Below are 25,389 nucleotides of genomic sequence, written 5' to 3'. Positions count from 1 at the left end.
TGAGGCTGTCATAGAGTCTGAAAACATGTTATCCCATCTGTGTGCGTGTTGTTACCTGGGGCTCCAGTCCAGCCCCTTCTTATCCTCATAAGCTATCGGACCCCGAAGACGTTAGCCCCTGATGACCGTCAACAAGAAGACATTTGGCAGTCAAGAAATTCAGAGACGAGTCAACAATAATAAAGGGAACAGAGTTAACACTGGAAGACATAAGCGCTGTATGCCAACCAAAAAAGTAGACCGAGAGCAGGCACGGCGACACTGGATTGACAGGACGCGTGGAGTTTACAACTCTGGGACTGAACCCTCTTGGGGGCCGAGCCACCGACACGCTGGATCCTAAACTGAGTGCTGAAGCTGCGCTCCTTCCGTTCAGCGCAGAAGGGCCTAAACTTTAAGGCTATTCCGCGCAAACACGCTTCAGTCAGTGTTCACACAGAGTAGGCAGATCTGAGAAGGGCGGCAAAGGAAATGAATGCCCTGCCAGGATCACACACTGTCGTCGGAGAGGAACCATTGGCAAATTCCATCCACAACTGACAACTCACCCGCTGGATCAGGGCTGCATCACAGCTTGGGGTCGTACTGGAGGGTCTGGGGTCCTTCCCAAAGACTCTGGATCCGGGGCGATGGGCCTCGTCCGGGCCTTGAACAGTAGATTCTGTACCACAGCACTGCGATGCCCTCTAGAGTCCCGTACCACAGCTGAAGGTAGGGCGTGTCCATTTATGTACCACAGCACAGATGGTTACCCGCGGAGTTCGGCATCGCAGCAGAGTTACAGACTCACCGCCGATCCTCTACCACAGCAGAGCGTCGTGCATGGGGGCCATATGCCGCAGCAAAGGATTCAACACATAGGGCCTTGCACCACAGATGAGGGATGGACACAGCAAGGCCCGTGTAACAAGAGAGTTGCGCACTGTGTGACCTGTACCACAGCCCAGGCAGGAGCCACCGCAGAGTGCTGAAGACAGTATCCACTGTACACCAGCAGAGGGTTGGTGACGCAGAGAGCTGCACACTGTATGTCCGGTACCACAGCAGGGAGGACAGCGACGCCAAATCATGAGCCACAGGACGTGGCTAGCAAACGGCAGCGCCTGCGCCACAGTAGAGGGATAGTAGCTCGCGTGCCACAGCAGAGGGGTGCACACGTGGGTCCTGCAGAAGCACGGAGAAGGCAAGTCCAGAACCACAGCAGAGCTAAACACAGTGGGTCCTGTACTGCGGAAGAGGGGGCCACTGCGGCCCTGCACCACAGCAGCGCTCATGTACCACAGCAGAGGTCAGCACACGGCGGGTCCTGTACTACAGGAGAGGGGTGCACACCGCGAGCCCTGCAGAGCCCAGCAGAGGTCCGCACACAGTTTGCCCTGTCCTGCAGAAGAAGGTTGGGCACAGAGGTCCTGCACCACAGCAGAGTTGCACACGATTAGTCAAGGGATGCGTCAGGTGGCGAAGGGAGCGGGTATTGCGTAGAAAATGTACTGCGGGGGCTACACAGAATCCGCGAACACAGGCCGACAGCTTTAAGAGCCCAACGCGCAGGTGCACACACCTGCAGCGGCGGTGGAATGTGCCATAGTCTGGGTCAGGAACCCCTTCAAGGGCCTAGCGATCATTGGTGTAGCAGGTGCAGTGGCACCATGGCCTCCGGGGGAGAGGGGCTCCATGCACCCCTATTGCGACTGTCCTTGACTCAACCACGGGCGGAGGGATCCACGCTTACATACGGTCTTCTGCACTCTGCGTTAATTTCCCAGACAAAGGGCAGGTGATTGGCACAGAGAAACTCATTGGAAGCCTAAGTTACAACACCTCCACCCCAGGGTGCCACTCGGATATATTTGGAATACAATGTGACCTCCAGGTTCAGTCAGTGGCATTCGAGTGCTAGCGCGGTACTCAAGGCTATTCAGTGCCAACCAGTTTATTTAGTAGCACCCCCAGACTACTGTGTGGCACCCAGCCTCGAGAGTACCACCCAGGGCTATCGAGTGCAATTATGGGCTTTTTAATGCCACCCCGGCATCCACAACAATCACTGGGACACGCACGAGCCCAGATCTTCCCAATTAATAACTCGCCCCAGGGCAGCTGTAAATTTAATCACAAGGCTGGCTGGCCAAGATTCAGACAGAAAACCCCGTGAGTGCACACGCATTACTCACTACACAGTGACCTCACCAGGGAGCAGGCGAGAGGGTCAGACGCTGTCACCCGGAGCAGCGCGTACAACCCTCTGCCCTGGCAGCGTCCACTGATACCGGGAAGCGTCTGCCAAACGCCGCTGACACCCCGAGCTGGGCAGGCAGAAACGGAATCCCGGGGAATGCCCTGGAGACCCCTCTTAACTGACCACAGACCTACTAATGCCCCTCTCCCAGCCCGGGCAGCCTTTCAGATACAGTGGCCTTGGCATGACAGGGACTGCCACCGGTGATGGCGTGTCGCTGCCACTGCGTACCAGGCAATGTGCCCGACTCTTCATCAGCCTTCAAGTCCAGAGGCAATGACTTTTACCGCAAGCTGCCTTGCATGTGACTGACCCTGTCCACCTCACCAGACTTCTAAATTCAATGCCTTGTCGGAAAATCACACACTTCGCACCTCACTGCCACTTGTGTTTGATAAAACTGGCTTTAAACGTCTGACACACGTCCGATTCTGCCCTATCTTTCACGGTCTCTCAAACCCACCGGTATGCCGGGAAACCCCCGTTTGTCATGTGAGTATTTCGCCCGGTTTGTACTAGCCGTGCATGGACAATGGCATGCCAAGAAATCCCATCACTTGTGCCCAGCTCTGCGCACCTGACATGGGACTAACTAAACTCTGTGTTTGAGATTGCTTTGATATGTCTGACATGAGACTGACTACACGGCGGGCTTCTGATGGCCACCGTATGATAGGCATGTATTTATCTGGCTGCTGCCATCTGCCCTAGCATATGTGATACTTGGGTTTTGACGTTGCATGTCTGCAGGTGATTTAATCTGCGTGCATGACGAGTGAATGACTGCGTGTGTAATATGGGTCACTCCGTGTCTGTGGTGTGGTTAAAGCAAGTGTGAACACAGGAAGCCTGACACACGGTTCACTATTCACGTGTGCTAGATTATTAACTGTGCACACCTAACACAGGGTTGATTCCGCATTCCGTACATGTTGCTGTTTTGCTGACTGCAAGCATGAAGTGACTGACTCTGCAACTCTGACATGTAGCTGGCTGGCGGCTGTATACTTTAGACAAGACTGACTACCTGCCTGAATGTGACTGGCTCCATGCATGCATGACTCGTGGTTGTTTCTGCATGTCAGGCATGCTACTGGCTGTATCCATCACGTGACTCACACCATACCAGACAGAAGGACTCTACATGCCTGATATGTGGTAGACTGGTAAGCCTGGCAATCAGATGCCTCTACTTAGCTCGTGTGTGACTTTCCCTGCTTGCCAGACTGCGAGCCCTGTCCATGACGGATTCTGCAAGCATGGCACGCGTCTGACGACATACTTGGCCCGTAGCTGACTGAATGTATGACACTCTCCACACCTGACACGTGACTGACTGCCTCTGCAGCCCTGACACGTGGTCCCCGTAAGCCTGACATGTGAATGGTAGCATGACTACACACACTTGACTTTGCATCCCTGACACCACATGACGGGCTCTCTCCTCTCCTCTCCCCTCCCCCCCCCCCCCCCCCCCCCCCCGCCGGCCTGCCGAGGCGCCGGCCGGCCAGCCCCGCCCGTTCCCGGTGTGCCCGGAGGGCGGCCCGACTCACCTGCACAGACGCGGCGCCCGGCGGCCCCGCACCGCAGCCCTGCGCGCTTCATGTCGGCCTCGGAGGTGGCGGGGAGCGCTCGGCGGCTGCAAGAGAGAGAGAGAGAAGTTTGAGTTCACTGCTCCTTATTTGGGCAGTGATGTCAGGGGAAGTTGTGCAGTCTGTGCCACCCACTTTTTCCATTCACTCTACACACGGCTTCCTGTTGTCAGGCGGCCGCCGGCTGCACGCGCACGGACAAGGGAATCCTTCAGCCCCCGGCGCGCGCTCGGGGCCCGGGGAGCGTGTGAGCCCTGGGGGCGGGGCCTGGGACTGCCCAATGGCGCCGAGGGTTCACGCGCTCTCCTAGGAGCCCGTGGCGCGAGCCTCGGCCCGGGGTCTGCCCTGCTCGCGCGGCAGCGCACCCTAGGAACAGAAACATGTTTACGCTTGAAGCGCGGGAACTGGGGGCCGGCCGATAACGAGGGCGCCTCCGCCTCGGAGGGTTCGTGCCCTCTCGGCAGAGTGCCTCAGGCGGCCAGTGCTCCTGGAGCAGCCCTGCGGCGAGGAGACACTCTGGATAGTTCCCTCAACCTCGGGGAGCGCGAGGTGTGCTGCACCTGCACACGAGGGCAGCAAATCCCCGGCTCGGGAGAGCGGCCCACTGGCGAGGGACTTTTACTGCAGCGTCACGCACTTGCGAAATTTGGAAACTTGGAGTGTAGTGTCGGAGGACTGGCTTGGGAACATGGAAGCTCATGGGGTTCGTGCACCTGCTGCACAGTACTGCACTCTGGCAGGGGCATGATGCTCAGAGAGCTGCTGAACAACACGGGGGCAGCTCATGGTGTTCGTGCACCTGCTGCGCAGTACTGCACTCTGGCAGGGGCATAATGCTCAGAGAGCTGCTGAACATCACGGGGTCTTGCGAAACTTAATGCTTGGGGTGAAAGCTAGGTCTAGGAGCTATCCATGGCGTAGATAGATTAGTTGGTAAATCTACATATAGTAAATGCCTGTGAAATGCATTGATGCCTGGGGTACGGGGTTTGTAAACTGGCCACTGATGCAGCTGCTGCCGAGTGCAGGTAGACTGTTGTGGCTCTGGGGACATGGAAGTTCCACACCCATGGTTACCAATGATTAAGACATTCCAATGATGAATGATAGCCCTGGGGTTAGTGCATCTGCTGCAGAGTTCTCTAGAGATCCGGGGACAGGAGAGGCGAGTAAACTATACTGCAGTGGGATAGTTCATTCGGTTAACGTACTTGTTTGAGAATTCTGCTAACTGTCTGTCTGGGAAGCTGGGCTTCCCAGACAGACAATTAGCCCAATAACGAGAACATTCTCCCGCTGTGGGATAGCTCCGTCGGTTAATGCACCTACTGCAAAGTGTTACCTGCTAGTAAATCTCTACCTGTGGGAGGCAACCAAGCTTCTCGGACATACCAACTCTCCTGAAATGAAAGATGCCTTACTCCTCATATGTACACAAACTATTGGCGCTCATGTTTATCATCTATTCTTTAGTACAGACAAGCACCTTCCCAACTACTCCCCATAACCGAGCTTCCATACCCTTCCTAGCTGTGAACACCCCTCTTTCTCCCAGCTCTCTCCTCTAACCAAGAGCTCACCCCCCCCCCACCCCAGGCAATTCTGCATCACTTCTACCCACGCTCCCGCACCTCTCCCAGCCATGCCCTCTAGCCGAGGGCTCGCGTTTCTCCTGACCACGCTCCCCAGTTCTGCTTGTGTTTTGTCAGAGCACCCCACCCCTCTGCTCTTCCCTTCACTCACGGTCATGTGCCTCCCTTCCTCCAAGAACCGGTTATTCTCCCTCCGGCTGCAGCGCTCACTCACCCACGAGTATCTATCTATTCACCTTTCCACCCACCTTACAACGCTCACTGCATCACCCTTGCTCCATCGCCGCAATGCATAACGAGCATATCAAATGTCACACCTATAAGTGCATTTTTAATATATGTGTGTCGATCAGTTCTGCACATCCATGTTATACCAAAGTATTTGACCTTTATTTGTCTACAAAGCAACAGATCCACAAATACATTCGAATGCTGCATTATTCATAACTCCACTCAAAGCAGCACTGCACGCAGGGCATCTTTAGCAGTTGACAGGACCTTTCTGTGGAGATACCAGATTTGAAGTTACTGGTCAGCATCTCCACAGCAAAGTCCAGCCATTGCGAATTTCCACTGGAATGGGGAATAATTTTATCAGACCGGCATTTACTGAGTGCTTCACCAGGCAGTTTTTTTTTACCATAAAAAAAGTCAGTTTCAGCCCGTTCTCAGGTGGAAAGTGAATGTCTGCGAGACTGCCAGTTCAGGATGGTGGGGGTAGTGGGGGGACAGCATGAAGGGCATGCTGTTAATAGTACAGCGAAAGCAGCAGACCCTATGGACTGCACCTGACCTGTGCTCCAAACATGTAGGTCACAGGGGCGGCTGGTGACATTTGAAAGTGGTGAGGCGTAAACTAATTTGCATGTTGCACCGCAGCGATCGAGCGCGGTGAGCGAACCCAAACCACCTTGCATCCATCTATACATCATTCATGCATCCACCCATCCATCCACCCACCCACCCTGCATACATCATACATTCATGCATCCACCCATCCATCCATAATGCATCCGCCCATCATGCATGCATGCATCCATTCATACATCATTCATGCATCCACCCATCCATCCACCCAACCATCCTGCATCCATACATCATTCATGCACCCACCCATCCATCCACCCACCCATCCATCCATCATGCATGCATTAATCCATCATGCATGCATCCATCCATACATCATTCATGCATCCACCCATCCATCCACCCACCCATCCTGCATCTATACATCATTCATTCATGCACCCACCCATCCATCCATCCATCCACCCAACCATCCTGCATCCATACATTCATTCATGCACCCATCCATCCATCCATCATGCATCCACCCATCATGCATGCATCCATCCATACATCATTCATGCATCCACCCATCCATCCACCCACCCATCCTGCATCCATACATCATTCATTCATGCACCCACCCATCCATACACCCATCCATCCATCCATCCCTCATGCATCCACCCATCATGCATGCATCCATGCATCCATCCATACATCATTCATGCATCCATCCATCCATCCACCCATCCATCCATCCATCCATCATGCATCCACCCATCATGCATGCATCCACCCATCCTTCCACCCATCCATCCTGCATCCATACATCATTCATTCATGCATCCACCCATCCACCCACCCATCCATCCTGCATCCATCATTCATGCATCCATCCACCCATCATGCATGCATCCATCCATGCACCCATCCACCCACCCATCCACAGAACAATCATTAATGCACCCACCCTGCATCCATCCATCATTCATGTATTTACACATTTCTGCAGCAGATGCTTTAACCCCTTGTATGCTGATGACGAACCCCAGCCGTCATGCACTACGGTGCTCGTGTGCTGTTGACGGCTGGGGTTCGTCATGGCCCGCCCCTGTTCATTTTGTTTACCGCACAGCGGCGGAAACGGGCCAGCAGCGAAGGGGTTAACACACTGAACTATCGCAAGTCATTTGTGCAAGCTAAACACCGAAAAACACACTCTTACCTTGCTGCCGGTTCCGCACACGTCACAGGCTCACAGCGCCCCTGGCCAATCGTGGCGCCAGGGGCACAGGTACCCTCTCGCCCGCAGCACGCCCATTAGGGCTCCTGATGGGCATGCGCAACGCCGCCAAAACACAAGTGCGCATGCGTGGGCGCGGGTAAAAATTCACCCTCCGTCCCCACGCATGCGTACTTGTGTTTCCGTCTGTACAATCATGTCAATGAATCAACATGACGTCATGTTGATTCATTGACATGATTGTCATGAGGGAGCTGCGGACGGCGTTGGGCAGGAGGGGCTACGCCCCCACGCCCCAATGGACGAACCGCGCCTGGTAGGTCAGCATAAGTGTATACCAATGGGCGGAGCGGGACTACGCGGAGGTCCACGGAGTTGGGAACAAACGCTGTGGAACTGCTCCGCCACCCCGCCCATTAAACAATTAATAATACTTTATTAAAACCCCAAAATAAACTCTTATCTGTAATGCGGCATCCCCGGGCTGCCCTCCTCCTCTTCTTCGCCGTCTCCTACTTGGGTCAATCATCTTGCAAAAACTGCACATGCGTGCGCGCATGCGCAGTTTTCGTAAGCTGATCGACCCAAGACGGCGAGGAAAAGGAGAGGGCAGCCCGGGGACGCCAGCAGTACAGGTAAGTGTTTCTTTTTTGGGTTTTAATAAAGTATTATTAATTTTTTAATAGGCGGGGCTGGCCAACTCCGCTCCGCTGCAGATTAGGAATTTGCCCTATACTCGAGTAGGCAAATCTCCGCACACTCCACTGGCGGAGCGGAGCTGTGGCCCCGGGTTAGTGTGCACACAATGCAAGTGCTTGTTGCTAAGGTGCATTAACCGAAACAGGTTATAAATGTCAATGTGAAGCATAGAGGTGCCCCGCAACAATAAACCAAATAGCAATATAATTCTTGTCTTCATTTTCTTTTCTTTGAAAAGCATCACATGTAGGCAGTGAAGACAGCCAACACGTTTCGTTCATAACAGTGGAACTCTTTAGGGCAAATGTGATAACAGGAGGTATTCAGCCAATTCAAGGCGTCAAGATTCTGATTCAAAACAAGAACCCCAAAACAATAATATCCTTCATCAATGATTCTGTTAACTCAGCCAATATGTACTTAAGAGTTCAGATAAGAAAGCAGAGAAAAGACACACAGAGGAGGAAACCCAGGAGTCTTACGGCTTTAGGTTCGCCAGAGTGAGGGCTCCTGATCACTCTGTACACAGAGGGCATGTTCTCGACACTCGGGTCCTCACCTGGCCTAAACCATTGTCCTCATAGTCTATATCTCCGCCTTCCAGTCCCCCTCTCGAATATAACAGGTCCCACAGAGTATTCTGCACCTGGATTACCAGTCCAGACCTTATGGACTTTCCCTGGCTTGTATGGCTAAACATAATCTAATGAAAGAAAAAGGAAAAGAGAAAGAATACCCATCTAATAAAAGAAAAAGGAAAAGAGAAAGAATACCCTATCGTAGAAGACCCTGCTTTCAAGCTATTCAACCAAAAGAAGAAGAAAAAAGCTACCAAGATGAAAAAAAATTAAAGTATATTTAGTAGGCCCTGGCTTTTGTGGCCTATCTTATACCCTTATCTAGATTTACAATATTCGTCCCATAAATCCCCAAATCTTGTTTTTTTTGTTACGCGTATTGCCCTATCTAATTTAGCAACCCTATGTATCGAGTTGATCCATTCACTCTCTAACGGAGGGACAGGTAAAATCCACTAAATACACAGTTCCCTACGTGCCAGTAAGATTAAAAGAAACATTAAAGTTTTATGCTTTTTAGAGAGCCTGATTATTATATACTCGTCTGGGATTACCCCAAAAATTACTGAGGGAGACTCACCTTGACTTCAAACCCCATAATGCTGGAGATCGTCTCACCTACTTTCTCCCAAAACGATTGAATAGCGGGACATCGCCAAAACATGTGTGCTTCGTCCGTATCTATTTCCCCGCCATAGTAATATCTATCCTTGCCGTCCTGATCTAAGAGTGGGTGTACATCACAGTAATGATTTCTTTCCCTTGTCGTTTTTCACCCAACCTGGAAATCATTGCTGCAACATACATCTGCTCTTAGACCAGGAGCACAAGGATAGATATTACTTGTGTTTTTACGTAACAGAATCGGGACTAGCTCAGGGGCCCCACATCGGTCGAACCACATCGCTCAGACTTGGCTTAGGGGAGCATGTGTGCTTCCTGGTTCCGGGACTCGCGGAGGAGAGAAATGGCCGGACGAAAAGGTAAGTGGTATTTTTTTGGGTATTTTGTCCCCCACCAACACCCCCTGCCTCTCCACACCCATTCCCTGCCAGCTGCTACTTGGAATTAGAACTAGTATTCTACAGGAAGGCAATACAAAGGAGAACAGGTGGACTACAGGTTGACGAGACAAGGTAGAACTACTAGACCTCGCCCTTTTAATTTTTTGCAGCCATTCGCCTAACCCAGCCCCTGAAGCGTTTTCTCACCCCCATATTTAATTACTTCAAAGCTCTTGCCCTCTCATTGTCCAGTTTCTTTCTTTCGCCAGCAGAACTTCACTCCCAAACTCCGATCTGGTATAATAAATTCTTAGAGATTAATAACAGAGCATTATTCTGGAAGGAATGGATTGACAAGGGTATCATCACCTACAACCACTTACTTAAAGACAATTCCCGAAAGATTTCTCAGAAATTTGCGATTCATTTAATATCTCTAACACACATTCTTCCCAATTCCCCCTGTTAAAGAGCTCCTTAGCTTCTATTATTACCTAAAACAGCTCCCTGTCCACTACTGCTCCCACCCTCTCCCCTTTACCAGACTTTTCTATTCCTTTTAAAGCTGCTGTCATTTAAAAATTACTTTCCCATCCATCTGTTGATAGGTCTAAATCTAAATTAGAACTTTTATAGGAAAAAGATCTTGCCCATGATTTCTCCCTCCAGGTCTGGGACTCTATTTGGTCTAAAATACATACTGTCTCCCGCTCAGCTAGCACCACATAGACTATATACATTTTTTTATAATAGACTTTTTTTCACTCTCTCTGATCTCCATTAATTTAAATTATTTTAATCAAAAAAATGCTGGTCCTGTTCGTATACTGAGAGTGATTTCCTCCATATGTTTTTTCATTGTCCGCTGGTTAAATAACTTTGGTCTCGCATCTGGTCAAAACTAAATGACATTTTAGACACAGACTTTCCTTTTGAAATTGTACATATTTTTTTGGGTGGCTCTTCACCTATATGGAATGTTCAATGTAATGTACGTACATTTATACATCTCTATATAGCCATTTCCTTTTAGATCATCACAACCAACTGGATGGATACTTCAAAAATGTTGTACAGTTCTTGGTGGAACTTACTATGTCATCATCACAGACTTGATCGTGCTTTTGCCACCACAGTACCTCTACTAATCAAAAATGACTTGTTATGGTCTCCTTTAACCAATTTTCTTTCTAGACATGCCCCTTAACTTCCCTTCTTCTCCTTTTTAATATCTCAGTGTTTTTTTCTGATTTGCTTTTCATTTTCAATTGTTTTCGGAACATTCATTAATGATTCTGTATTTTACAATGCCATTCCTCTCTCCCTTCCCCCTTCTCTTCTTCCTCTTTCTCTTTTCCTCCTTCCCCCCACAAAAAAATACGTTAAAAAAGCTTTTCTCCTTTGTATACTTTATATATCTCTCTTTTGGGATCGGATTGTATATTTGCTTATTTTAATATTGTTCCATTATCCTTTGGCATTGTTTTTCTTTTGTACTGATGTATTACTATGCTTAACTTATTCAATAAAGCTTTCTAAACTAAAAAAAAGAACTAGTAGACTACAGGAAGGCGATACAAGGTAAAACTACTGGGCTACAGGAAGGGGAGACAAGGTAGAACAACTGGTTACAGAAAGGCAAAACAAATTACAGCTAGTATTTTACAGCAAGGCGAGACAAGGGAACACTGATTGGCTACAGTTGGACAAGACCAGACAAGGTAGAACTAGTAGACTACAGGAAGACGACACAAGGTAAAAGTAGTGGGCTCCAGGAAGGGGAGACAATGTAGAACCAGTGGGCTACAGGAATGCAAGACAAGGGAGAACATCTGGGCTACATTTATATGTGGGGGGAGGGAGGTGGAGATAACCAGGTTGCCTCTAGCGCCCAATGTTGGTCTAAGACTATAAAACCTCGCTTTTACATAAACTGCAAAAACTCCTGAAAATATAGATAATCATACTAATTACGGTTCAACGTTCACTTCTCAATATGCTGTCAGAAAAACCTTTTAATGAAGAGTGTGGTGTGTCCTTTCTCGTCAATATCTCTCTGTAGGATATGTTTCAGCGACAAAGGAGGGTGCACAGTATGACACAGCGAGAGCAAAGGCTTGGAAGGCATCCCACTGGTGCATTATTTAGTGTTTGCTAGCACAATTACCGGGAACTCAGAAGAAACAGAAACTACAAAAATTAAACCTGCTTTATTTGTGCACAGGTTGCCAACTTTCAGTCTAGTCTATATTTATTTACTCAGTTGTGTACTCAGGGCAAGTGAAACGGAAGTGGTTTCCCACATATCTGCATAAAATATATTTTTGGAATCCCACAAACAAAATATACATTTTCAAATGGACAAGGCAGCAAAATATTTTGGAAGCAATACCTACATTGTTTGAAAAAAAAAACAACTACACCGTTCCGGAAGGGTGTGGAGGGGGTGCGGCCCTTAGAGTCTGGTGGAGTGGTAAACGAGGGGATGTTGCACTTTGTCACACTCGCACCCAGGCTGCTTTATTTAGAGACAATGTTCCTCCGGGTTTCAGACAGTGGGGTCAGCGCTGTCTCTAGAGTAGGGATCCTTAACCAGCAGTTCATCTGCCACTGGGCCCCTGCCATGTCGGCGTGCACAGTTCTGGTGAAAATGCCTCACCAAACCTGAAGGGAAATCTCAATTGTGCGGGCAGAATGCTGTGGGTTGGTGGAGGTGGGGTACCTGCCACACAACCAGTTTAGTGGTCTGTCCACCCAGTGGCGGCTCCTCCACTATGGTGGAGGAGCGTCACCCCACTGCTTTCAAGCAGTGCGAGAAGAGAAAACATAAAATGATAATAACTTTAAGTTATTATCATTTTAAATAAATTAATCAAAGAAATTTATTTCAATCACTATAGATCATAAAATACATCATAAAACAAGACAATTACAAACCCACAATACAAAAAAGCCATAGCATTATACATGAATATTATCATTTTATGTTTGTGCTTCTTTACAGGTGGGCGGGGCTGCTCTGGTCTCAGAACAGGGCAGGGGAGGAGTAGTTTACCCACTCCTAAGGGCGCAATGACTGTTTGGTCGGCCTTCTCGGGCCGCCCAAACCAGTCATGCACAATTTCCTCGTTCTCCATGCAGGCTGCATTACAGCCAGCATGGAGAACATGCCCAGGCCTCCAATCCCTGGTTGAGCGTCAAACCAGGACGCTAAAAAACAATCACAATGATGCATTGCAGCATGTGACAGGTCAGGAGCTTGGGTGCCTACCAATCAAAATGCTGCATTGCAGCGTTATGATTGGTCAGTGGGGCCTGGCTGTGCTGCCTGATGCATGGGGCAGGTATGCGGGACCCGGCAAGAAGGTAAGTTAATTAAAAAAAAAAGTTTGTTTTGCACATCCTTGTACAACCCCCCTGCACCCGCAAACCCCCGTTCCTACCCGGCCACCTGTGAGCCATGCCGGCCACCACTGTGTCTATGAAGCTACAAGTGATGTCCTAGGCAGTGATTTGAAGGGAGCAAATTCACGAGCTCATGTGACCAAAATTACTGAGACAGGCTCATAAAGATAGGAGCATTTTGAAGTGCATTTCAAGGCTTTAGTGGAAATGTCAGAATATGATGTCTGAAGATTGAGTAAGTGACAATATAATTAACTTCAGATTTACTGAATGGATGTTAGAGTGTTTTTCTGGCATCATTAATAAGATGGTGAAAGTGGATGACAAGCCAGTAGGAGGTTCTGCTAGCGGGGAGTGGGGTGGGGGGGGGGGGGGGGGGGGGGCAGGCACTCTTTTCAGGTTTCTCTACCCATTGTACATAGTTTCAATGGACAGGCATGTGTGAATCATTCAAATATTGCTTCAATTTAAGAAGAGTAGTTTGTCGCAATGTAGCTAATGAACAGCGGTAAGCCTGACCACGCACCAAAACAAGTATTTTCTTGAGTCTCAATAACCGTAGGAATCATCAATTGAAAAAATTAAAATTCCTAGCACGCTCGCTTGGGGTTTCGACCAATTAGAACCTTGAACAATGGAGGTGCCGAGAGGTAGAACTATCACGTACCTGTGAGCGGGTGAAAAACATTTACAACAAAACTTTTACAACGCACCACCATTACAATGCAGTCATTACAACGCAAACCATTACAACGCATTGCGCTGGGGAGCGCTCTAGGATAGGGAATAAGTGTAATTTACTATCCAACACCTTCCCAAGTGTCCACGGGGACTGGAGTTGGTATAGTAAATTAAACTTTTCACTATCCAGCACCCCAAAGCACTATGCGTTGTAAAGGTTTGCGATGTAAAAACCGCGTTGTAATGGCATGCGTGGTAAAAGTATGCATTGCAACGTCATACATCCCTGTGAGCGATTTCCGATGTGGCCCAAACCAAACCATTTGGCCCAGAGTTAACCTTAATTTTGTTCTAATATTTAGCTCAACAAGAGTGGGCTTATTCAAATAAAATGTACGCTCTAGGGGTATACCAGGTGTCCTAAAGTCAAAGCAGTTAAAGTATAAATCACTTAAAGTTCGCAACAAACGTATTCATACATATTTAAATATGATTTATACATATTTAATCAGACACGTCAAGTCAAGCTCTAGAAAAAAAGAGAAACATGACATAAAATGGAAATTGTACAAGTATCAACATTAATCAAAAATAAAATGGGTCCACGATAGCCCATTTTCAGAACCCCTTTCAGAGGGCCATGGGGCAAGCAGGGGTTACTGGGCCCAACCGTGGGATTGAGGACTTTTACTCCTGATATCCCAGGGCCCCGTCTACTATGGATCCTGAGCAACTGGGCCTAGTACGCCTTCTGCACTTGATTGTCAGTGGCATGCATGGTAAGCAGTCCAAGGCGCCTTCTGGAAGGGGGGGAGGGTGAGAAGTTGGATGTAGGGGAGTGAACACGGGCTCACAATTCAAAAGGCATGTAGCAGAAGCAATAAATCATTGTCCAGCCAAACACTCACTTTTACGAAAAAGTGAGTTACAAAGGAAGAATACGATACTCGCAAACATTTACACAGTCTTCCAAGGAGGTCGGGGCTCTAATGGCTCTCTAGAGATTCCATGTCCCACTCACTCCTCGCATTATCGATTGTGGTTATAGCACACACACTCAATGTAGCAGCAAGTTTCCCAGAGGTTGTTGGGCCCAAAATAAGTCTTACCCACTCTGGCAGGAGGGAAGCATTCGGAATACTGGAGTGTGCCCCATCAATGGGGTGCGCCAATTCTGCTCTTGGTCCCATGATTGGGTGACAGTGCTCATCCTCAGTCGTAGTCATGGTGCTTCCAGTGACCTCCTCCAACATAGTGTCTCACCACTCGCTGTCCACAGGCTCTGGCCTGGTCAACATTGCGGAGTTATCCATGATGGCCCCTCCTGCCCTACGGGGTCACTGGCACCACTGATGGACAAGGCTTTGGCCCTTTGGCTCTATCGGTCTTTGCGTATGGGGTGGCTGCACTGCTACCATACATGGCTTCAGCTCTTACTGCATGGCAGCCTTTACCATGGCAGCCCTACCTAGCATACAGGGTTGCAGCACGGCTACAGCACAAGGCTCTAGCCCTACCACATGACAGACTTTCACACGGCTATCTTCACAGTGGCCCTCTTCCGGCATATGATGGGTGCTGACCCAGCCCTGCACAGGGGCAACGACCGGATTGGTGCATCAGACCCCACACAGGGAGTCCCATCAACAGGTCTCCAGACTGAACTTTGCCCCCTTCAACGCTCTCCTCTTACTCACAGGGCACACTGGTCTTGCCAAGCAGAAAGGCTCTGGTGCACCAGGCTACAGGGCAGGTGTTCTTGGATTCCCTTAGTGATGTCCCCTCACCCAGCAGGGAGACTAGCAGACCTTGTCCCCCAGTCCTGGTCACAGGCACACGTCTTGTAGAGCTTTCACTGCTCACACAGACCTTCTGGCTGCTTGGCAGATGACAGTTTTTGGGGTCTCAACCTCCCCTTCTTATAGTCTATTTCCAGACACTAAATGTGATTTAGGGTCTGAGTCTTTGTAAATTTATGTTGGTGTTCCACCCTGTCACAGCTGGGGTGTCTCCGAAGCTGATAATCCCACAGCAAAGGTTAAAAGGAGTGACTAGATTTCACACCTGGATGTCAGCCACAGTGATATGTGCCTCAAGGGCTCCCAGCCCTGCTCTTTATTTTTCTCTTATCAACTCCATCTCCTTCCTGAAATGTGCCCAGGCCCCTTGCTTGTGACCTTTCACTGAATTAAAGCGGACCCTTTGAAGTGTTCAGGGGAGGCTGGTCCTCCCCTCCCCAGTGTGTGTCCCACCCACTTTACAGGAATTCAGCAATCCACAAATCTGATTTGGAGGGATATCTATACCTCTACTCCATGTTTCACCATGCAGGACTGGGTCTCCCAAAATGGAACCCAGGGCCCTCCATGTGTATGTACCATTCATAAGCACACATACACCCAGTGCACGTATACAGTATACACACACTGCACTGTACAGTATCCTCCATGTACTGTGCCCTTCAGAGGCACACGTACATCCGGCACTTGTATTCAATATACGTGAACTGCCCAGCACTGTATACATGTTTGTATTGCACCACGCAAAGGCCCACATACAACCTTCACATGCATTTATCCTGGATTCACTGTACAGCACTACATTCTTTAGGTACTGTACCATTCACAGGCACAGATACAACCAGCACATGCATACACCATGCACCCACTGCTTAGTACTGCACTATCCTTGTATTGTGCCCTTACCAGGCACACATAGATCCAGCACAGATAGACCCCTCATGCACTCTCAGCACATCACACCTACCTGATGTAGGCCAAGGGTGAGTTTAGCACACATCAGTGGAACTTTAAAAAGCGAATGAACCTGTATACCTCCTTCCAGTAACACAGGTTAAAATGACCTGTTCACTGCTAATGACCACTACATGGTATGCCGTCACCACCACACTTATGCTGCTTGATTCCTGGTGAAGGCGGTTGCCTTCCAGCACTATGAGGGTTGAGTTTGGGCACCTCTCCCGGTCCAACAAGACCACAGTACGTGAGACAGGCTTATGCATGGCGCACACTCGGTTCTTGTTCATCCATGACAGCAAAAATCAGCATTAGGGATCCAGACATCAGTACAGTTGGGCACTCCTGGCAGGGGTGCACATCTGCTACCATGAATAGGACTTTTTCGTCCCAGCACCCACATCAACCAAGAGTTCAGTTTCAAGTAGAGATTAAATTCAAATCCTCCAGTCAAACTATGCTACCTGCCCTGTCGAGACAGTGTGAGAAGCTGGTTCAAAGATGCACAACACATCCACAGAACTCTGCCTGAAAGAGGCAAAAGGGATAGTTTGCTTGAGAGGAATTGAAGAACAGAGGCATACCACAACAACGGAATCGCTAGAACAAAGTTGATTGGATGTGGGGAAGCTCTGACAAGGCAGGCTTAATCGTTGAATAAAACTAGCACAGGGGTCTAGTTTGGGGGTTAAATCATGGGGTAGGCAGCTAAAAGAATCAAGGCTTGACGTAAAGCTGTGCATCTTAGACTTCTAATTGCTCCTTCATGATGTGAGTTCAGCTGGCTGGGCTAGGCTCAAATGTCTAATTGATGGGAGAGTGTCTCTATGGTTAGAAGATTGCAATTTTATATATAGAATAAGTTCAAACGTCCACTGAAGTTTAAAAAAATCCTCCATACAATTGCAAGTGTCCTTTAAACCCAGTTCCACTACACCAAGTCCATTTAGCAGTGTTTCCAAGCTACTCTTACTGGCTATTTTCTGCAGTTCACCCCTCCCCGAGCTGCTATCTCTGGTTCTTTTAAGTAGCAGTCTCTCTAAGGAACCCTCCCTTGCACTTTTCAGGTCCCCTACTCACGCTCCTTAGCACAAGGCTCTAGACAGCAGGTCAGTGCCCTCCAGCATGGAGGATTTTGTCAGCTACCAAGTAACCAATCATCTTGGATCAAAGTCCCTCAGCAGGCATGGACACTTAGGGCCTTATTAGGATGTGGGTTGGACTGCCACCAACTGGCCGGAGGTGGGGGTCCATCCGACATCCACAACATAGGTTCTACCGCCGAATTACAATGCCGCAGTGCTTAATTTGTAAACAAATAAGTACCAGGGCCCTCGCCAGAAGGCCACAGCAACTTTCACAACCTCTTGCCCCTGCCAGCCCTGCCAATGACTACCAATTCAACTACTGACAATCACACTCCTGCAAGTGTGAGAGTTCAGACTAATTCAGGCCCCCAAAGCTATATGAATGGCTTGGGTGGCAGGTATTAGTCATTTTTAATGTATATCGCATAAATAAACAACTGTTGGTTCTTCTCATCTCTAAATGAAAACAACAGCGTCACCATGTAGCAGACTATCATAAGTCCCGGTTCTAACAATTAAGTGCCGGTGCCGAGCACCGGAAACCACCGGTTCAAATTAGGCACTGCGATGCCGGCGGTAAGAGCAATGTCATCGGAAGGACCAACCGATGGGGTGTCAGTCGGAGGCCAAATCCCTGCAATGGAGACGGTGCCTGTGGAGGCACTGCCTCATGGATTAGGATGTCCCTTTCAGACAGCTTTTCCATTTTGGCCTTTCTGACATGGAAAGGCTATCGGAAAGTGACTTTGGAGGCTCCTAGCAGGACCCCGTCCCCTATTGGCCTCCACTGTGTGGCCTGGGGGAGACACATGTGGCCCCAAAACATCTATGCACAGGGTGCCTAGCACAAGGTGCATAGATGTTTAGTAATATACCCTTTACCATTGAAGCTTGTGCTATGCCCTTTACCAGGCCGCAGCACAAGCCGCAATGGTAAAGGCTATGTTTCCAAACGCCATGGTTGAAGTTACATCGTATTATCGGGAGTGGACCCGCCGACTAATTGTCAGGCGGTTTCACTCCTGAAACAATGTGAGTCGGACAGTCGTCTGACCGGCTTCGTTATAAGGCCCATAATGGGCCCAAATATCCTTGTGGACAAAAGGTAAGCAAAGAGATCTCCTGGAACAAGACCAAGACAGTGCTAAAGACAATTCTCACCAAAATGTTGTCAAGCATTCAAGACCTTTTCCGTTCATTTACGCAGGAAACATTCTGTTCTTTTCAAATGCAGGCAGAGCCTCTCCACGCAATGGCTTAAGTAGGGCATTATATAGTTAAAATTAGTTTAATGCTTGTGTTGATGCCCAAACCACGCCTAATACATTTTTCACATTTTCACTTCTATATGTTAAGGATAATGACACACTTTGTGTACTAGAAATGTGATTCAGAGTATCAAGTCCACCCAGGGAAGCACTGTTTTTGGGGAGGCAGAGAGGAGCAAGTTGTTTCTGTCAACTTCCCATCCCCCTGGCCCCAAGTCGTCCGTCGGCCACCAGACTCCCCCCCCCCTCCCACACCTCCCCCTCCCCACCAGAAGAAGTCGTCCGTCAGCCACCCCCTGCTCTTACCTAAACCGGAGGGCAAACTTAGTTTCCACCCAGGGTGGCAGTAGGACTAGCTACACCACTGAGTAAGCCCTGAACTTCTTTGCGACACACAAACACACACACGCATATATACAGGCACATGCAAACATACATGCTGCTATGAAAAACAAACCCACACTCATATATAGACATATGTTTTGGTATTCCTAAAGCGCAAACCTTGCTTGCTAGCAGGGCCGGTCTGGGAACCAAAACCAGCCCTGGCAAAGTGCTCGGTCGCCCCCCTCCCCCCGGGGGGTTGCATGCTGCAAAAACGGCCCTGTAACAAAAACAGCCCCCAAGGGCCCCAAACCGGCCCCCCACCCGTGCAGTGCACCAGGGGATTGCCCGGTGCCCGCTACGGCCAGTCCGACCCTGCTTGCTAGACACAGAGGACAGTAAAGGGACAAGCACCAGTAGGGATACATTGTTGGGAAGGGGACAGCGAAGGGTTGAGCAGTCAGCCTATCTGGAGTAGTGTTCCTTGAAGAGGTGAGTTGTCAGTTTCTCCATGTAATATTGGGTTTGCTGCTGTTCTGATCTGAGAGGGGATGTCGTTCCAGATCCATGAGGTGTGGGATAAGAAAGCTTATTTTCTCTTTTCTGCAGTGTTTTGTCTTTTATCAGTGATTTACAGCCACAGCCCGTGCAGGTAAGAGCAGTGGGGTTGGGTGGGGGGGATTTCGAGGGACGATGATGAGGGAAAATTAAATAATTAATTAATTTCCCTTGGCATCGTCCATTGAAAATCTCCCCCACCCAGCCCCACCGCCCTTACCTGCACGGGCCATGGCTGGTGATTTAATAAAAGACAGTAAGTGTGTGGTTGATTTGTATTAATCCAAACCACGTCACTTGCCCATCAGACACACTGCTTTGTTTACACAGCTAACAAGACAAGGTTTGGAGGAATACATCTAAAATGTGTAAGTAGTTAGGGTGTTGGTGAAGTCAGAGGGGTTATGAAAATAAACTGTACTGTGACATTCAGCACCTAATTTGTAAAAAGAGAAGTGTCGGGCCCTCCTCCTCGACAGACCACTGCAGCTTTCCCCACCCAATGCCCCTGCCAGCTCTGCCAATGACAGTAACAACACAGCTACTGACCATCACCCTCCTACAAGAGTGGCAATTCAGACTAAAAACTGTTGTGTGCTCATCTTTAACTTGGACAAAAGGCATCACCATGTGGCAGACTGTCATAAGTGCTGGTGTTGGCAATTAAGTTCTGGTGCCGAGCACCGGAAACCACTGGCTCAAATTAAGCACTGGTGATATTAAAGATGCCATCACTTATGGCACCATCAGTGACATCATTAGTAGCATCACACAAGACAACATCATCATCAATAAAATCACTGAAGCACCTACGATATGTTTGAACAGCTATATAAGCAGACTTCTGTGCAGCCTTATGAAAGGCTGTACAAAGAATGTGCAAACTCCTAACAATAACTTCAAGCCAAGTAGATTTCCTACCAAGACCATATGTTTACCTTGCAGACTCTATTCAACAAAAATGGAGTAAAAATATTTGCTTGCCTTGCTACTTTCAGAATAGCATTTGATTCTATTGGGTACCAGGAACTACCCATCAAATTAAGGGAGCCTAGAACAGGGGGATACATGCCATACTGAAATATATGAATACCTCAACCAGCTGTAAGATAAAGGTAAGCCACATAGAAAGTAGGACCTTTAAGCAGAAATAGTTTTAAAGGGGCCAGCACAAAGTATCCTTGTTCAAACTCTAGATCAAAAACTTGACCTCGTTGCCCAGGTCTTATTATGAAAGTCTCACAAATGAAATGCATATGCACATGAGTTAGTAATTCCAGTTTTGACAAAAGAGATCTAACAAGTATTAAATCTACTACAAAATTACTGCGTTCCATTGACCCTGATGGTATACCTAAAAATACTAGAAAGTCCAGAAAAACTCAAAAAGGAGAAAACAACACTCATATTCTTTCTTTTCGGCACAGAGGCTGAGTACAGCACAGGCTACATCACCGCCAGACTTAGCTGGGACCCAGAATAAGTACATCTGAAAATGTAAACCTGCAAATAAAAAACAGAGAAGCTCCACAGTGCTTTCTCCATCACAAAGGAACTGTGACTGGTTTTTATCACCACAATAAAAAGGAATGCTAAAAACGACGACATCTTCCCAATTCCAATGAGTGGAATAGGAGGGCACACAGCAAAAACATAAGCCCACAGAAAAACCACGCACTCCATCTCTACAAACAGTTCGGAACATGTACGAATACTCACTGAACAATTCATCTGTACAGAGTTTATCTGGGGCACCTCCCCTTATAATTTTTAAACGATATTTGCACATCAAGAAAATTTCCCCTAGGTCAGTCTCATACCATGCTTTTAACCCCTTGGGCGCGGCCGCGATTCTGCGCCTGTGCAGCCCATTCCGATCGCAGGTGCAGTCATGACAGCCGGGAGCCGTCATAAGCACACGAGCACTGTGTGCCATGACGGCTCCCGGCCGTCATCAGCATGGAAGGGGTTAAGACCAAAATATAAACTCTCAGACAGGAACAAGAATACTGCCTTAGACTCTCAGAATCGCTCTGTAGCCTAAACCGACAAGTACCTAAAATTGGAAAACGCAAGCAGGAGGGGATTGCCCAGGGACTTGGAAAAGGACCAATAAAAAGCAATGGATGATATACAGGGAGGCACACGGGGCAGCACAACAAGCTGCAATGTCACACATCAGTGAAAAGGAAGCTAAAACTTATAGAATACCTCACTGTGGTCACAAACCCAAAGCAGAGATAAACGCTCCCCAAATGCAGCGACCACAGGCCAGAAATAGCGACTGGCCCACACAGATAAAACCACAAACCCAGAGAGGATAAAACCTGCGCACTCGGTGACCTCGGAGATGCATAAACTGAGAGACACTTTCTCCTACGCTGCCCTGCAGACAAAGCCATCCAGAACAGATAGAAAGAACCAAACTCTCAATTCTCAAAGCTATTTAAGAACCTAAATTGAGCATTTGTATTGTTTCACAAAATGTAAGATACCGATATGTTCACACATACAATAACAACAATGAGGCACAATGTTATGTTAGGCTACTCACAGTGGTCAAGTGGATGTTCTGGTGGGAGGGAAGTTCAAGAAAAGCAGACAAACCCCTACAAATCTATGAGATTGTAGGCATTCAGAAAGTTTTCAGGCACTTTCCTTTTCTATATACTGTCGAATTACCCCTGTTAAGGGTAGGAATAACAATATATGTGTCTCTAGAATGGAAAATGGGAAGGGCTTCTTACAGGGAAAAGACATTTTCCCTAGGGACAGAAAAATAGTTTTAACCCCTCCCAAGCTCATGACGAGCGTCTTGAGCCACGGTTCTCGTGTGCTCGTCATGACCGTTAAAACGCTCAGTCGCGGGGCTAATTCCCCTGCTGTGCTGGGCGTTCTAAGGAACGGGCGTGGTCATGACGAGCTGAGCTCGTCATGAGCACACGAGAAACGTGGCTCATGACGAGCTGAGCTCGTCATGAGCACCGGGGCGCTGTGCGCGCCCCCCAGCACAGCGGGTGAATTGGCCCCGCAGCCAAGGGGTTTAGTACAAATGCCTCTTTCTAGCAGTGCGTGAAAGCACTAGTAATAGCTTGCACTGCAGGAAACTTTGAATTTCCAAAATCATATCCGAGCTGCTACAGATATACTTCAACCACATCAATGGCGGAGCACTACTAGAATATCTGGCCAATTGCAAAAAAGTTAAACACCTCAAAAGAAGACTAAATATATGGGAGTACATTTATGACTGTTTCTGACATTCTATATATAGAATTCTCTGCACTTTGTGAGCAATCTTAACACCTTACTAATACTCAAAAGGAAAACACTGCATCATCTTAGAGACCTCACACCAATTGTGAGCAGGGGAACACAGTTTGCCCATGTATCTATGTATATATAAAGGCCAAGGGTATCACTATATATACAGATGACAGAGGGAGTCTCTGTACAGCTAGAGAAGCTTAGTGCAGCTCTCTAGACACATACATATGGTGAGGGGAAGGGTGCAGCGAGTGATTGGCCCCTAAGCCAATCACAATATTGCAAAGCAGCTTTGTGATTGGTCTGAGTGCCATTTTTTGGTGCTCAGCCAGGAAATGGGAGCCTGGGTATGTTCTCTGCCCAGGCTGTAATGCAAAGTGCGCATGACTGTTTGGCTGGCCCGAGCCAGCCAGCCAAACATTCATGCGCATTTTACAGAGTGCCTATCGCTCCTCCCCCTGCTATGAGAGCAGCCCTGCCCTGCCCCGCCCCACCAAGCTGCCGCAGCAGGAACAAATGAAATGATAACAAGTTATTATCACTATATATTTCCTTTATTTTCACTGCTAAAAGCAATGGGGCGACGCTCCTCCATCTTAGCAGAGGAGCCACCACTGTTTTCATCCCTGCTTTAACTCCTTGCCACGGTTTTTGATCCTGCTCTTTCTCCTTCTTACTGCCTTAATCTCTTTTGCTTTGGGTCACAGTTTGATGATGAAAAATAAATTCTAGCATTCATCATCAGCAAACATCACAAACATTAAGCACTTTGCACTTACTGTTTTGTGAAGCATGATGAAGGTCGAATCCATTGTGTATGTAATATACTAGGCCTGGGTGTAATTTCAATTACGCCGGAGTAATCAGAGCAATTTCAGTAATTCTGTGTTACTCTTTGGCTTGGAATTACCAATAATTACACAATAACCCCTGCTCTCCTTATTATGAGTAATATGAGGGCGAAAAATCCTGCCGCACATTTATTGAGAACGAGTGGTCGCTTTCACTCGCTATTTGTGTTCTACTGCATTTAGCATTATTTCTTGGTGCAAAATGGATCCTTGTGTCCATTTTAGATTCAAGGGTGCATTCTGTGCTAATCAAATAGCGCTAATTGCTGAGAGTAAGTTGGTAGAATAATCCTACCCCAAGACCACATTGAGTGCTGTTTCATAGCACAAAATGCATTCTTGCGCCTATTTTGGATGTGAGGGGGTATTTTGCCTTAAGAAAATAGTGCTAAATGCTGGGAGTAACTTGGGGGAAAATCCTACCTCAAGAGCACATTTAGCTAGCACGAGTGGCTGCTTGCACCACATATACATGTTCTTTTGTTGCATTTAGCGCTATTTCTTAGAACAAAATGCATTCTCGCTCCCATTTTGGGCACAGGGAGGCATTTTTGCACTAAGAAATAGCGCTAAAAGCAGAATTACTCTTCTCATTAAATGAAGCCTAATCCGGCCGAATTCCCAATTCTCAATTCCGATTAGGCACCACTGAATTAGAGATTTATGAATTTTTAGATTCTAATATTTATAATTTGTTTGTACTTGTCACTTACAATATGTTTGTTTGCCTGTACTGTCTGTTGTACTTTTATGGTTTTACAAATCGAAAAAAGTACTTTGATGATGATGCTACACTGAAATAATGCGAGTTTCACCCACCCCTACAAAACACTAGCTAAGAACTCTGGATAGCTCCTTGTCTTTAGATGGACAGATTTTTATGAAGCTTAAAGTCTGCCAACCTCTCTCTATGTACATGTGTATGTAGTTACAATGAAAGCCAACTAAAACATTTAGTTGCTGACAATAATCTGCTAGATGTGTTCCAATCTGTCTTCCGGCCTCATTGCAGCAGTGAGATCGCAACGCATCAAAAAGCGGACAATGCACACCATAACCACCTAGAAGTAGGTGATTTCTGCCTTGTCACTCTCTTTGACCCGATTGACTCTGACCGGCTCCGTAAACCATCCAACACTTCTAAACATATGAGATAAAAGCGTGAGTTTTAGAGGAGTTATGCTAATATGGTGTTCTCAACCAATACAAATCTTGAACCCTCCTTCAAAGGGTACAACACTCAAACAAGAAGTCCCACGTGGATCTGTACTCTGGTCCACCCTATACAATCTTTAGATGGAACCCCTTGGGTGTCTTTCTAGAAAAAAAAGTTTAAAAGTCTTCTACTGGTTGTAAGTGAGATGTATAGCTGTTTCTGAACGTATCCTCCTCAAAAGACACTGATGGGTTTATTTAACAAGCCCCTCAGTGTAGCCGTTAAAAGTGATGCATGGG

The 25,389-nt window shown here is 47.8% G+C and overlaps 1 protein-coding gene across 1 annotated transcript in view; it reads right to left on the bottom strand.

The window, feature by feature from the left end:
• HIVEP3 (HIVEP zinc finger 3) overlaps nt 1-25,389 on the bottom strand; it is a 2,131,558-nt gene that overhangs the window by 426,550 nt on the left and 1,679,619 nt on the right. The window contains exon 8 of the mRNA XM_086956857.1: nt 3,793-3,878. The gene's annotated coding sequence lies outside the window, so the exon portion shown is untranslated. The remainder of the gene's footprint in view (nt 1-3,792; nt 3,879-25,389) is intronic.

The sequence above is a fragment of the Lissotriton vulgaris genome, chromosome 2_1 (assembly GCF_964263255.1).
Source record: "Lissotriton vulgaris chromosome 2_1, aLisVul1.2, whole genome shotgun sequence".
Taxonomy (NCBI): Eukaryota; Metazoa; Chordata; class Amphibia; order Caudata; family Salamandridae; genus Lissotriton; species Lissotriton vulgaris.
The sequence above is the reverse complement of the archived record's forward strand: the minus strand, read 5'-3'. Positions and strand labels throughout refer to the sequence as shown.